This window comes from Nelumbo nucifera, chromosome 1, assembly GCF_055504915.1.
Source record: "Nelumbo nucifera cultivar China Antique chromosome 1, China Antique-T2T, whole genome shotgun sequence".
Taxonomy (NCBI): Eukaryota; Viridiplantae; Streptophyta; class Magnoliopsida; order Proteales; family Nelumbonaceae; genus Nelumbo; species Nelumbo nucifera.
In genome coordinates, this window is record NC_142649.1 from 119,679,014 (window position 1) to 119,694,254 (window position 15,241).

General features: G+C 42.3%; 1 non-coding gene across 1 annotated transcript; it reads right to left on the minus strand.

The window, feature by feature from the left end:
• Positions 1–13,209: 13,209 nt before the first annotated feature.
• LOC148803747 (small nucleolar RNA R71) lies at positions 13,210–13,316 on the minus strand. Its single transcript, XR_016081615.1, has one exon. It is a non-coding gene; the product is annotated as a small nucleolar RNA R71 (small nucleolar RNA).
• Positions 13,317–15,241: the final 1,925 nt, after the last annotated feature.

Genomic DNA, 15,241 nt, shown 5'->3' on the forward strand with positions numbered 1-15,241 from the left:
TGAATCTTTCAAGTGGACCAGATTTCCAGTATTGCCCTGGACCTTGGAGATTGATGGGCAAAACTGGAAAGTTACACCCGACCCCTAGACTCGATTATGATACTGCACTAGGTGTCGGATTGGGCTATCTTTGATGTACCAATCCGTGAGATCCTTAGCGGGGGTCAAAACCTGAGTATGTTGGGACAGTCCGAGAATTCATCTGAGTGGGTGATCATAGTGACAGGATCAGCCCCTTTGTCGGACAAAGGTAATGATCGGGGATGCACTGTCACTGATGGAAACCAAGACTGCCGGCAGCCGATTTCAACCGTTGAGATTTGTTTTGTAAAATATATTTTATATAAGATATAAAAGTATATATATTATGGTTTCCAAAATGTTTGCAAGAAGGTTTTAATTCCCGGGATCCATATAAGTGGAGAGTGCAACACTGTTCCTTGCAGCCGAGGGAGAGGTCCTCTCTTGTCGGGCAGTGTATGATCATTATGGGCTGAGATGTTAAGTGTAAGGCCATTGAGGATAACACCTAATGGCCTAATCTTGCATCTACCCACAGTCCCTGGGTGTTACAAGGTGGCTTAGCCCAGGGACCACTTAGTGTAAGTGTTGGGCCCATAGAGCCCATTTGATGGGTTTCAGGGGGTACACTGTCTTCAGCAGTGCATTCGGCCAGGCCTTGTAACAAAGGCTGGGCTGAACCCATGTGGCTGATGTGTAGATCAATGCTTGGGTCCCACGCCATACAAGGAAGCCCAACTGGGCAGCAGTTTGGAAGGCTTTTTGAGTACATAACCTTAAATGGGCCTTAAGCCCATTTCGAACTAGGCTGATTTGATCAGTCATTTAAAGGGGGTGAATTCTGAAGTGGGTCAGCTAAAAGGATTGGGCTTAGACCCTATCCACTCAGAGAGTCCAAGATCTAAATGAGATTTAGATCTGGAAACCTCCTAATTAGATTAGGAGATAGCTGATCTGATCTACAAATAAGATAAGGATTATCCCTTATCAGTAAGGGACTTCTAACCCAAATATGATTTGGATTAGCAACTCCTAATCTGATTAGGAGCTGATCCCTTTGAGATTATTAAAGGGGAAGGGGGCAGCAGCCTTTTAGATGATCAATAGCACTCTTCTCTTTGAAGAAAGAGAGATTGAGAGATTTCCTGCATACTGCGAATTCCCTCCTGCCGCCACCTTCCTGCCATTGCCATTCCTTCAGTTCGATCTCCAGTTCTTGGGAGCAATCAAGAACTTAACGGTGTTTCAGAGAGGAGGAATAGGACCTTATTAGATATGGTCTGGTCGCTTCTCATACACTCAGAGTTACCCACATCCTTTTGGGGTTACGCATTAGAGACTGCAATTTACGTGCTGAATCGGGTTCCAACCAAATCGGTTCCGAATACTCCATATGAACTTTAGACCGGAAAGAAACCAAGTGTCAGACACTTGAAGATTTGGGGTTGTCCAGCACATGTTAAAAGAACGAGTGCAGACAAGTTGGAATCTAAGACCAGCCGTTGCCTATTTGTAGGCTACCCAAAAGGCTCTGTAGGTTACCTTTTCTATGACCCAAGTGAGCAGAAAGTGTTCTGCAGTCGAAATGCGCAATTCTTGGAAACCGACTATATCCTGGACACCCATCGTCAGGAAGTTGTTCTTGATGAGGAGAACTCGGGAGCAGTGGGAGATGTCCCACAAGTTCCAGGTAGTGACCAACTTAGAAGATCCACTCAGGCATCCAGGCCACCAGTCCGTTATGGTTATGATCAGGATAGTTACCTGGTGGAAACCTTGACTAGTGAGGAGGATCCCGTGACATACGCGGAAGCTATGTTGGACATAGATTCCCAGAAGTGGGTGGAGGCCATGAGAGCAGAGATGGACTCAATGGAGGCCAATGGAGTCTGGACTCTAGTAGATCCACCCTCCGGGGTAAAAGCAATCGGTTGCAAATGGATTTACAAGAGGAAGAAGGGCCCCAATGGCAGGATTGAGACCTTCATGGCTCATCTAGTGGCGAAAGGGTACACTCAGAAAGAAGGCATCGATTATGAGGAAACCTTTTCGCTTGTGGCCATGCTTAAATCCATTAGGATCCTACTAGCTGTAGCAGCATACCATGATTATGAGATTTGGCAGATGAATGTCAAAACTGCATTCCTAAATGGAGATCTTACTGAAGATATCTATATGCAGCAGCCGCAAGGCTTCATTGCTGCAGGTCAGGAAAACATGGTATGTAAACTTAATAGATCCATTTATGGACTTAAGCAAGCTTCTAGAAGTTGGAACATCCGTTTTGACTCTACTGTCAAATCGTTTGACTTCGAGCAGAATCCGGATGAACCCTGTGTCTACAGGAAGTTCAGTGGAGATAAGGTTACCTTCTTGGTTCTATATGTAGATGACATTCTACTCATTGGGAATGATGTAGGAATGTTAACTACAGTGAAAGTATGGCTTTCGCAGCAATTCTCCATGAAAGATCTTGGAGAAGCCTCCTATATAATGGGTCTTCGACTCTATAGAGATAGATCGAAGCAGATAATTGGATTATCCCAATCTGCTTATATTGACAAAATAGTCAAAAGATACTACATGGAAAACTCCAAGAAAGGAAATGTTCCTTTCAGGCACGGAGTCACTCTCTCCAAAAAGATGTCTCCCAAGACTTCTGAGGAGATTGATGGCATGAAAGACATTCCCTATGCCTCTGCCGTAGGGAGCATCATGTATGCCATGCTGTGCACTCGTCCTGACATTGCTCAGGCAGTGAGTGTAGTAAGCATATTTCAGGCCAACCCAGGGTAGGAGCATTGGACTGCTGTAAAAAACATACTTAAGTACCTTCGAAGGACAAAAGAGTTTTGTCTGGTGTTTGACGGTAGCTCACTACAGATCCAGGGGTTTACAGATGCCGATTTCCAGTCAGACCCAGATGGTAGAAAGTCTACATCTGGATATGTTTTCACGATAGGATTGTGTGCTGTTTGCTGGAAAAGCAGCAAACAGGGGTTCACTGCAGACTCCACGACTGAGGCCGAATACATTGCCGCAAGTGAGGCTGCCAAAGAAGCTGTGTGGATGAAGAAGTTCGTTCACGAGTTGGGAGTTGTTCCGTCCAGCACATCACCCATTCCATTGTTGTGTGACAACAATGGAGCCATTGCTCAGGCTAAGGAGCCACGAGCCCACTCGAAGTCAAAGCACATCGAGAGGAAGTACCACGTACTGCGGGAGATTGTTGGTAGAGGGGACGTCCTGATTCATAAGGTAGCATCAGCGGAAAATGTAGCAGACCCATTGACAAAGCCACTATCACAGAAAGTGTTTGAGAAACACGTGGAAAGCATGGGACTCCGGCTAGTATCTGATTTGACCTAAGTGCAAGTGGGAGCTGTTAGACAGTTTTGTATGCCCATAGCTTCAATCAGAATGATGTACTTTATGAGTTTATTGTAAATAAATAAAGATACATATTTGATTCATGTTCCCTTGGTATGTTTCTGTGTAATACCCTTAAACTGGACACTTAATGAGACTCGTGTTAGTTTAGAATGTTCACAGCCAGTGGAACGGTCTGGGAGACCTATCCTGACAAGGCTGACACTGTGGTGCCACCAAGTCGGTTGGGGTGGCCTGTCTCAGCTGCTAGGGTGATACCCTAGGCACATACAGTGTAGGATTAATTGAATCTTTGAACTGGACCAGATTTTCAGTATTGCCCTGGACCTTGGAGATTGATGGGCAAAACTGGAAAGTTACACCCGACCCCTAGACTCGATTATGATACTGCACTAGGTGTCGGATTGGGCTATCTTTGATGTACCAATCAGTGAGATCCTTAGCGGGGGTCAAAACCTGGGTATGTTGGGACAGTCCGAGAATTCATCTGAGTGGGTGATCATAGTGACAGGATCAGCCCCTTTGTCGGACAAAGGTAATGATCGGGGATGCACTGTCACTGATGGAAACCAAGACTGCCGACAGCCGATTTCAACCGTTGTGAATTGTTTTGCAAATGTATTTTATATAGGATATAAAAGTATATATATTATGGTTTCCAAAATGTTTGCAAGAAGGTTTTAATTCCCGGGATCCATATAAGTGGAGAGTGCAACACTGTTCCTTGCAGCCGAGGGAGAGGTCCTCTCTTGTCGGGCAGTGTATGATCATTATGGGCTGAGAGGTTAAGTGTAAGACCATTGAGGATAACACCTGATGGGCTAATCTTGCATCTGCCCACAGTCCCTGGGTGTTACAAGGTGGCTTGGCCCAGGGACCACTTAGTGTAAGTGTTGGGCCCATAGAGCCCATTTGATTGGTTTCAGGGGGTACACTGTCTTCAGCAGTGCATTCGGCCAGGCCTTGTAACAAAGACTGGGCTGAACCCATGTGACTGATGTGTAGATCAATGCTTGGGTCCCACGCCATACAAGGAAGCCCAACTGGGCAGCAGTTTGGAAGGCTTTGTGAGTACATAACCTTAAATGGGCCTTAAGCCCATTTCGAACTAGGTTGATTTGATCAATCATTTAAAGGGGGCGAATTTTGAAGTGGGTCAGCTAAAAGGATTGGGCTTAGACCCTATCCACTCATAGAGTCCAAGATCTAAATGAGATTTAGATCTGGAAACCTCCTAATTAGATTAGGAAATAGCTGATCTGATCTACAGATAAGATAAGGATTATCCCTTATCACTAAGGGACTTCTAACCCAAATATGATTTGGATTAGCAACTCCTAATCTGATTAGGAGCTGATCCCTTTGAGATTATAAAAGGGGAAGGGGGCGACAGCCTTTTAGATGATCAATATCACTCTTCTCTTTGAAGAAAGAGAGATTGAGAGATTTCCTGCATACTGCGAATTCTCTCCTGCTGCCACCTTCCTACCATTGCCATTCCTTCAGTTCGATCTCCAGTTCTTGGGAGCAATCAAGATTTGATCTTGATCTCAATCTTTTGGGAAAAGATTGGTTGGAGCTGTACTCACAAGCCGTCCAGTTGATTCTTGCGAAGGGTCAAGTTCTTTTGAAGAACATTGTTGATTCTGCTCCATCCTTCACTGCGCCATCTTTAGTGGAAGCAGATTTTGGATCCTTCCTTGGGTGTGAACACCTCCATTGGGAGATAGTATTTCTCCGTATCAGGTATAATCCTCTCCCTCTCCTTTTGGTTCAGATTTGGTTCAGTTCATGGTTCAAGATTGATCCTTGAAAATATGATTTTCTAAATAGGGAATACGATTCCCAGTTGAAGGGAGAGATAAATTTTTGAAATTCGCCCCTTATTCCGCAATCTTTGGGCGTCCATAGGATGGATCTCTCATCCCTTCAGACCTAGCATTCTTGGGGGGGCAGAGGAGGTCGGTCTCGTTGTTCAAGCAGAGCCGAGCTGGATTGACCCACTTGCGAGCTTCTTGCTACATGGGACCCTCCCTGCAGATCGCAATGTAGCCAGAAGGGTAGAGTGCCAGGCAGCCAAATACGTCATAATAGATGAATGGCTGTACCGGAGATCCTACACGCTCCCCTACCTGCGTTGCTTGCGACCTACTGAAGCCGAGCTTGTACTCCGCGACACTCATGAGGGTCTGTGCGCCGGACACTTGGGGGGCAGGGCCCTTGCCCAAAAGGCACTACGATAGGGGTATTATTGGCCAACAATGAAGGCAGATGCCATCGAGCTCATCAAAAAATGTGACAAATGCCAGAAGCATGCCAATATTCACCATCAGCCTGCTGTTGACCTCAAATATCTCACCAGCCTGTGGCCCTTCGCACAATGGGGCATCGACTTCTTTTGGAAGAACATTGTGTGCCGCTTCGGGCTACCTCGAGTACTAATTTCTGACAACAGCAAGCAGTTCGAGCACATCAAATTCCAGAACTAGTGCCAAGACATGGGGATCCGACTGAATTTCACTTCAGTTGCACACCCTCAAGCAAACGGTCAAGCAGAAGTCACAAATAGAGCCATCCTCCGTGGACTGAAGGCACGTTTGGACCGAGCCAAAGGATTGTGAGCAGACGAGCTACTCAATGTTCTATGGGCTTACCGAACCACGAAGAAAACCACCACAGGAGAGACTCCCTTTAACCTCACCTACGGCACTGAAGTAGTTATCCCGGCAAAAATCGAAGTACCTACGCTGTGACTGGAAGCATACAACGATAAGACGAATGAGGATGAGTTGCGTACCAACCTTGATCTACTTGATGAAGTAAGGGACCTCGCGTACCTCAGGAGTGCAGCTTACCAGCAAAGAGTAGCTCGGTACTATAACGCCAAGGTCAAGAAGCGGAACCTCCGCGTCGGTGACCTGGTCCTTCGTAAGGTGATGGTACCTGAGCCCGGCGCTGGCAAGCTCGGGTCCAACTGGGAAGGACCTTACCGAGTGAAACGAGTGCTCGGGGAAGGAACATATGAGCTCGAAACCCTAGAAGGGAAACAAGTACATCGAGCATGGAATATTGTCAACTTAAGGCAATATTACCTATAACTACTGAGTAGACCGCGAGTCTGATGAACTTACAATTTATCTACAATTTTTTAGGACTTTAGCATGGATTTTTATGTTGGTTTTATTAATTTTTGCCTTAATTTAGCTTAATGCTAAGAATAAGTTTCAGGGGTAATTAATCCAAGAAAATGAAGGAAAAAGGCAAGGAAAGAAGGTTCAAACAGACCAAATTCAACCTAGCCCGGTTGTGGAAGCAAGAGAGAGCACTTCAGCACAAGAAGAGCAAGTGGATTCCTTGAGAAAACCCAAGAAAAGAAAGCCAAGCTAAGAGTAGAATTTGGCCCAGCAAAAAAGGCCCATTCTCAGCCCAAAAGAGTAGCTCAAAGTATAGCTATCATGTGCTAAGAGAGAGCCTAATGCAGCCCAAATAACAACCCTTAGGAGACTTTCAAGAGAACTCTAGAAAGTTCAAGAAAGGGGGGTGTAATACACCCCATTCTAGAGGCTTCAAGAAGGGGCAAGAGCCCCCTTGAAAAACTATATAAGGAGGCCTCTAGGAGGGGGGAGAGTGTTCAATTGCTTGAGAGGAAGGCTCTCCCACTCTTAGAGGTTCAGCCACCTTGAGAGAAGAGAAGAGAAGAAGGCTAGGTGCAAGGAAGAAGAAGAAGAAGGGCTGAAGGAAGTTCAAGTCAAGCAAGCAAGAAGAGAAGGTGAGTTCGAAATTGGGGGTTTGTGATTCAGAGATCTTTTGTAATAAATCAATTGTAGTTTCATTTTCTTTTGATTTGAATTCAATTTCTTTGTTATATTTTCTTTCTTCTTTCTCCTTCTTCCATTCTTCCTTGATGTATTTCAGCTTGTAAAATTTCAGTTCAGCAATCTAATTCTTTTTGATTCATTCGAATGGTCATGAATTGTACTTGAAGTTTCTTGAATAAGGGTGTTATTGTAGATTAATTCGGCCAACTAACCTTCAAAACTCAGATCTGAATTCTCAGATCTGAGATTGCAAGATCTGAATTGCTTGAAAGAGAATTCAGATCTGCAAATTTCAGATTGGCCGAATGGATCTAAAGCTTGGAATTCCTAGAGTGCTTGAGAGAGACTCTAGGAATTCAGATCTACTATTCAAGAACTGAATTGGATGCAAGATTAGAAATAACTTGCACAATTCAGTTGGTGATCAATTCAGTTTTGAATTGATACCTTGTATGTGTTTGTAGAAATGCATGCATGAGGATTAGATCCTTGATAGAGATATGTGAAGGGAAGAGAGATCCATCCCATGGACGCCCAAAGATTGCAGAATAAGGAGCGAATTTCAAAAATTTTTCTCTCCCTTCAACTGGGAATCATATTCCCTATTTAGAAAATCATATTTTCAAGGATCATTCTTGAACCTTAAACTGAACCAGATCTGAACCAAAAGGAGTAGGTGAGAATTATACCTGATACGGAGAAGTAGAATCTCCCAATGAAGGTGTTCACGCCCAAGGAAGGATCCAAAGACTGCTCCCACTGAAGATGGCACAGTGCAAGTGGAGCCGAATCAACAGTGTTCTTCTCCAAGAACTCTGTCTTTTGCAAGAATCAGCAAGATGGTACATGAGCACAGCTTCCTTTCAATCCTTTCTCAAAGAACTGATGTCAAGATCCAATCTTGACTTCTCCCACAACTGGAGATCGAACTGGCAAACGGGGCAGCAAGAACAGGGAAGCGGCAAGAGAGTATTCGCAGGGAGCAAATTTCTGTCTTCTTGATTTCAGCACTAGAGAAAATATGTTGTGTGTCTGAAAGCTGCCGCCCCCTTCTTCTTTTGTAATCTTAAAGGGATCAGCTCCTAATCAGATTAGGAGTTGCTAATCCAAATCATATTTGGGGTTAGAAGTCCCTTTAAGTGATAAGGGATAATCCTTAACTTATCTGTAGATCAGATCAGCCATCTCCTAATCTGATTAGGAGGTTTCCAGATCTAAATCTCATTTAGATCTTGGACTCTCTAAGTGGATAGGGTCTAAGCCCAATCCTATTAGTTGACCCACTTTAGAATTCGCCTCTTTATTAACTAAATAAACAGCCCAGTTCGAAATGGGCTTTAGGCCCATTAAGCTTATGTGCTCACTTAACCTTCCTAACTGCTGCCCAGTTGGGCTTCCTTGTATGGCGTGGGACCCAAGCATTGATCTACACATCAACCACATGGGTTCGGCCCAGTCTTTGTTACAAGGCCTGGCCAAATACACTGTTAAAGACAGTGCACCCCCTAAAACCCATCGAATGGGCTCTATGGGCCCAACACTTACCCTAAGTGGTCCCTGGGCCAAGCCACCTTGTAACACCTAGGGACTGTGGGCAGATGCAAGATTAGCCCTTCAGGTATTATCCTCAATGGTCTTACACTTAACCTCTCAGTCCGTAATGATAATACACTACCCGACAAGAGAGGACCTCTCCCTTGGCTGCAAGGAACAGTGTTGCACTCTCCACTTTTATAGATCCCGGGAATTAAAACCTTTTGCAAACATTTTAGAAACCATAATATATATACTTTTACATCTCATATAAAATATACTTTGCAAAACAAATCTCAATGGTTGAAATCGGCTGCTGGCAGTCTTGGTTTCCATCAGTGAGAGTGCATCCCCGATCATTACCTTTGTCCGACAAAGGGGCTGATCCTGTCACTATGATCACCCACTCAGATGAATTCTTGGACTGTCCCAACAAACCTAGGTTTTGACTCCCGCTAAGGATCTCACTGATTGGTATATCAAAGACAGCCCAATCCGACACCTAGTGCAGTATCATAATCGAGTCTAGGGGTCGGGTATAACTTTCCAGTTTTGCCCATCAATCTCCAAGGTCCAGGGCAATACAGGAAATCTGGTCCAGTCCATAGATTCAATTAATCCTACACTGTATGTGCCTAGGGTCTCACCCTAGCAGCTGAGACATGCCACCCCAACCGACTTGGTGGCACCACAGTGTCAGCCTTGTCAGGATAGGTGTCCCCAGACCGACCCACTGGTTGTGAACATTCTAAACTAACACGAGTCACATTAAGTGTCCCGTTTAAGGGTGTTACACAGAAACACACCAAGGTAACATGAATCAAATATGCACCTTTATTCATTTACAATAAACTCATAAAGTACATCATTCTGATTGAAGCTAAGGGCATACAAAATTGTCTAACAATATGGGGATCATCACTCATGCATAGATTGAACATGCACTCGAAAGGTTCATGAGCTTGGGGTCTGACCAAACCAAGGCTCAATCATGATTTATTCGAATGATCCAAATTGATAGATTGCTGAATTCTGAGATTGACATTTACTGCTTACTCTTCTAACTTGATTTGAAGGCAATTGGGCCAATGATTTAGATAGATTTTAGTTTAGGAATTTTTGCTTTCATTAAAGTCTTGATTTATTTGTTAATCAGATAAGAAGTACTCAATTTAGTATTGATACATGTTTCCTAAATCCTCGTGGGAACGATACTTCACTCACTACTTTATTACTTGAACGGCTACTGCACTTGCTAGTGTCACAATGAGCCACGTCAAGTTTTTGGCACCGTTGCCGGGGAATTTAGGGAAGCAATATTAGGAAACATTGGGCATTCTTAATCTGGTCTCAGTCATCATTGCATTCATAAATGGTTTTAATTGCTTCATTTTACATTTTAGCTTTGAATGCAATAGCTATACTGATTTAATTATGTTTCTTCTTTCTTCAGTAGATTACTTCATTTCCTTGTTTCAGTTTCATTTTAATAAAGGTAGGTTTGATTTCCTTTCAATCTTGGTGTTGTTACCTTCAAAAAGAAAAAAAAAGAAGAAAAATTCATAACAACATAAGTGTTGCAGATTTGAGTTGCATTCAACACTCAGATCAGCAGAACTCAGACCTGTAGCACTTTGCCGAAAAGACTTAGTTAGTTTGTGTTTCAGCCTTTTATTTATTTATTTCATTACAAAAAGAAAAAAAAATATAAAGTGAAAAGGAGAAAAAAAAAGAGAGATCATATGAACAACAAGATGGGCAATTGAGAATTCAAATCAGCACTCGGATCTGAGTTCAGATCTGAATTCTGCTACAGAAGACCTGCAACAGTTCAGATCTGAGTTCCTCTTAACACAGATCTGAACTGATGCAAATTTGAGGTGAATTGGGTGTCATAACCACTCCAATTTACCCTAGGACACTTCTGCTACTCGTCAAAGGCAATTTGGTAGCAATGACTGAAGGTAAGGCAATTGAGAATTCAAATCCAAATTCAGACTTGAATTCAGATCTGAATTCTGCTGTTACAGATCTGCTCAGTTCAGATCTGAATTCTGCTGTTACAGATCTGCTCAGCTCAGATCTGAATTCCTCTGAACTCAGACTTGAACCGATGCAAGTTTGAGGTGAATTGGGTGCCATCACTACCCCAATCCACCCTATGATACATCCAACCTACCTCAAGGGTGAATGGATAGCAAAGAATGAGAGAAATTCAAATCTGAAATGCAGTTGATATGATGTGAGGACTGAACTGATACAGAGCATACTATGAATTCTGGGTGGACTGAATTCTTGGTTTTACCCACTTGTACCCAATCTAAATTTTCTGAGGATGTGTGTTTGGATTGAATAACTGTGATGCCTCAAATATTCAATAAAAAGCAGCAGTGCACTCCACTAGCATTCAGATTTGTAGCAGGGCTGCTACAGTACAGCAGTTAGCATGAAACTCCATTGCTGATCTAGTTAGCTCTCTTTCCCATTGATGATCTACTTCATATTTGATTGCTGATTTAGTGTAGCTGGTAGATGTAGTTCTTCAGATCTGCACACACTCACATCAAATTTTTAGCTCTGCATACATTGCTGATTTTTAATTCTGCATCTTAGAAGTCAGATTTGAATGCAATAGCTTTCATTACTGATGAAGCTGGTCTTCTTTCCTAGTGCTGAAATCTTTGGTTTCTGTTTTTGTTTAGGTAGTTTAGTTGATTGCTGGTTTTGTTTATCAAAAAAAAAAATAATTCATTGCTGATTTCTTTAACTGTTAGCTGATTTCAGATCTGTACAAATCTGCATATAGTATTCTTCATTACTGATATTACTACTCTATTTTTTTCTCTATTGCTGATTTGTTTGGTTTTGATTACTGTTTTAGCGCTGCTAGTTTAGCTGGATTTTGGGTCTATATAGCTCATAAAAACAGGGGAGTTCAGATCTGTACACAGTAGATTTCAGTACTAAAATCAAAAATCAAATCTGAGCACACCGAAAAAAAAATAAATAAATAAGAGATTTTGTTCAGTAGTATAGTTGCATTACTGCTTTGTGTTCTATTTCATCTCAAAAGAAAAGAAAAAAAAATCAGATCCCAGCAGCCACACCATGGTGAATACAGGTCTGATTTCAGATCTTTTTACTACTAATTGATTTCGGTTTTGTGCAGATCTGTATATAGCATGTTTCATTGCTGATATCAGTGGGTTATCCTGCTGAATTGCTCAGTTTTAGTATGGCTGCTCTAGCTGGTGTTTGGTGATGCATAGCTCATCAAAACAGTGGGATCAGATCTGATATTTAGTAGCCTTCCAATATGGAAATCAGACTTGAGCACAACTGTACTGTTATCAGTAGCTGCTGTTATATTTATTGTTGTTCTCAGTGGCTTCTGAGATTTCAGAGCTGATCTCAATTTTGTGTAGAACTGATGTCTGAATTGCTATCTCACAATCCTTTATACACTGATTTCAGTTCTGTGTATTGACCTTTAGTAGCACAGAATAGCCTTTTAATATGAAGCTCAAACCTGAACACAATCACTGCTGATCCGCATATGGCTGTCCTCGGTAGCTGCTAAGATTTCAGATCTGATTTCAGAACTGTATATTACTGTTCCTAGTAGCTACTGAGATTTCTGCTCTCAGCAGTTCAGATCTGTGTAATTAAATCTCGTCACTGATTTCAGCAATATAAAGAAAAGGAATTTGTAAACTGTTGTTCTACTCAAAGATTACTGAATTCAGACTTGTTTGTAAATTGCTACTGAATTCTGTATATTGAATAAGATGTTGATCTGCTTTTAGTTAGCTGCATTTATTTATTTTAGGATGTAGGTTTGTATATTCCAATAATTTACTATACATTTTCAGTTGTAATAAGGTTATTTATTTATATTCTTTTGTGAATATTGGCTTATTTATTGCCTTGACTTTCACAGTTTCTGACAAGCAGAGTCGAGCTGGAGGAAATCCTCTACGACCCGGAGATTGAAAGAACTCTCCGTGTCCGACTAAGCGCAGCCAGACAAGTCCAGCAAGAAGCTCAAGAAGCTCAAGAAGCTCAAGAAATGGCTGAGCAGAGGACTATGATGGACTATGCCAAACCCACTCTCACTGGAGCTGCCTCCAGTATTATCAGGCCCAATATTGCTGCTAACAACTTTGAGATCAAACCTTCCATCATACAAATGATTCAAAACACGGTGCAATTCTGTGGATTGGCCCACGAAGATCCCAATGCACACATTTCTAACTTTTTAGAAATTTGTGACACCTTCAAACACAATGGGGTAAGTGATGATACCATTAGGCTGAGGTTATTCCCATTTTCTTTGAAGGATAAAGCCAAAGCATGGCTGAATTCATTACCGGTAGGATCAATAGCTACGTGGGATGAAATGGCCAGCTGTTTTCTCTCTAAATATTTTCCCCCCTCTAAAACTGGTAAAATGAGGAATGACATCACTACTTTTTTCCAGCAAGAGGGGGAATCTTTATACGAGTCATGGGAACGATACAAGGAGCTGTTGAGGAGAGTTCCTCATCATGGCCTTCCCATATGGCTGCAAGTGCAGACATTCTATAATGGTCTTATCGACTCAAATATGACCATATTAGATGCTGCAGCCGGAGAGTCCATAAATAATAAAACTCCTGAGGTTGCCCATGCACTTATTGAGAAAATGGCAGCCAACAACTATCAATGGTATTCTGAAAGAACTCAAACTAGGAAGCAGCAAGGCTTGCATAATGTTGATACTTATACGACACTATCTGCACAATTAGGAGCACTCAGTAAGAAAATAGAAGAAATGCAGATAGCTGCCATGCATGTGTAGCCTCTTAATTGTGAATTGTATGGGGGAGGCCACATCAGTACTGACTGCCAAGTTGGCAATCAGTTCAGACCATCTACTGAACAAGTCGACTATGTCAGCAATTCGTCAAGACAACAGGGTTACCAGAGTCACCATACTTTTCATCCAGGATGGAGGGGACATTCAAACCAGTCCTGGTCAAATCAGCATACTTCTGAGCCATTCCACCAAACTTATCATCAGCCTAAACCAAAGTCCAATTTGGAGGAACTGATGACAAAATTTATAGTAGGTGCAAAAACCAGGTTCCAGAACCAAGAAGCCTCAATCAAAAACCTAGAAAACCAAGTAGGGCAATTGGCACAATTAATCTTTTCCAGACTGTCAGGAACTCTTCCAAGCAACACTGAAGTAAATCCACGAGAGCAGGTGCAAGCTATTACCTTAAGGAGTGGAAAAGAGTTGCCCGAGGTAGAAAAGAAGAATTGGGTTGAACCCAAGGCAGAAACAAGCCTTGGGACCGGACAACAGAAGAAGGAACAACCAGAAGAACAACAAGGGATGCACCAGCAGCCACAAGTTCCATTCCCTAACAGGTTGAAGCAACAGAAATTGGAGAAGGAATTTGGTAAGTTTCTTGAAATATTTAAAAGTTTACATATTAATATTCCTTTTGCTGATGCTTTAGTCCATATGCCACACTATGCAAGGTTTTTGAAGGAATTATTGGCAAACAAAAGGAAACTGGGAGATGTGGCTATAGTTGCTTTAAATGAGGAATGTTCTGCTATCCTTCTGAACAAGTTGCCTCAGAAACTCAAAGATCCAGGGAGTTTCACTATTCCTTGTACCATTAGCAGTTTAAAAATTGAAAAAGTTTTATGTGACCTGGGAGCTAGCATCAATTTAATGCCATATTCTATCTTCAAGAAATTGGGGTTGAATGAACCCCAACCCACTAGAGTGGCATTACAATTGGCTGATAGATCCATTAGACTTCCTAGGGGGATCATAGAAGATGTGTTAGTTAAAGTTGACAAATTCATTTTTCCAGTTGATTTCATTGTGTTAGACATGCAAGAAGATGTGGAGGTCCCGCTTATCCTAGGGAGACCTTTCCTGGCTACCGGGAAAGTAATGATTGATGTCCAACAAGGACAACTCAGCCTTAGGATACAAGATGAGGAGATAATTTTTAAAATGTTTGATGCTATGAAACATGCACCCTCTAGTGATGATTCTTGTTTTATGATTGATGCCATTGAATTGACAATTGATGAATGCTTCCAGGTAAGTAGAATAACTGATCTTCTTGAACTCTGCCTCCAGTAGGGAGAACTTGAAGAAGGAGAAAATGAAGAAATAAACCTCATGATTGCATACCTGAATGATAAGCCTCAATTCAAGGGAAAGGGGTTTCTTAAATTAGAGAACTTAGGCAAATTGCCTGGACCATCAGGTAAGCCATCACCCCAAGAACCCCCCACCCTTGAACTGAAGCAATTACCATCCCATTTAGAGTATGCTTTCCTTAAGGAACCATCAGATCCCCCCGTGATAATTTCCGTAGCACTGAATCCCTTACAAAGAGAAAAATTATTAAGAGTGCTGCGGGAACATAAAATGCTATAGCTTGGAAGGCAGAAGATATCAAAGGCAT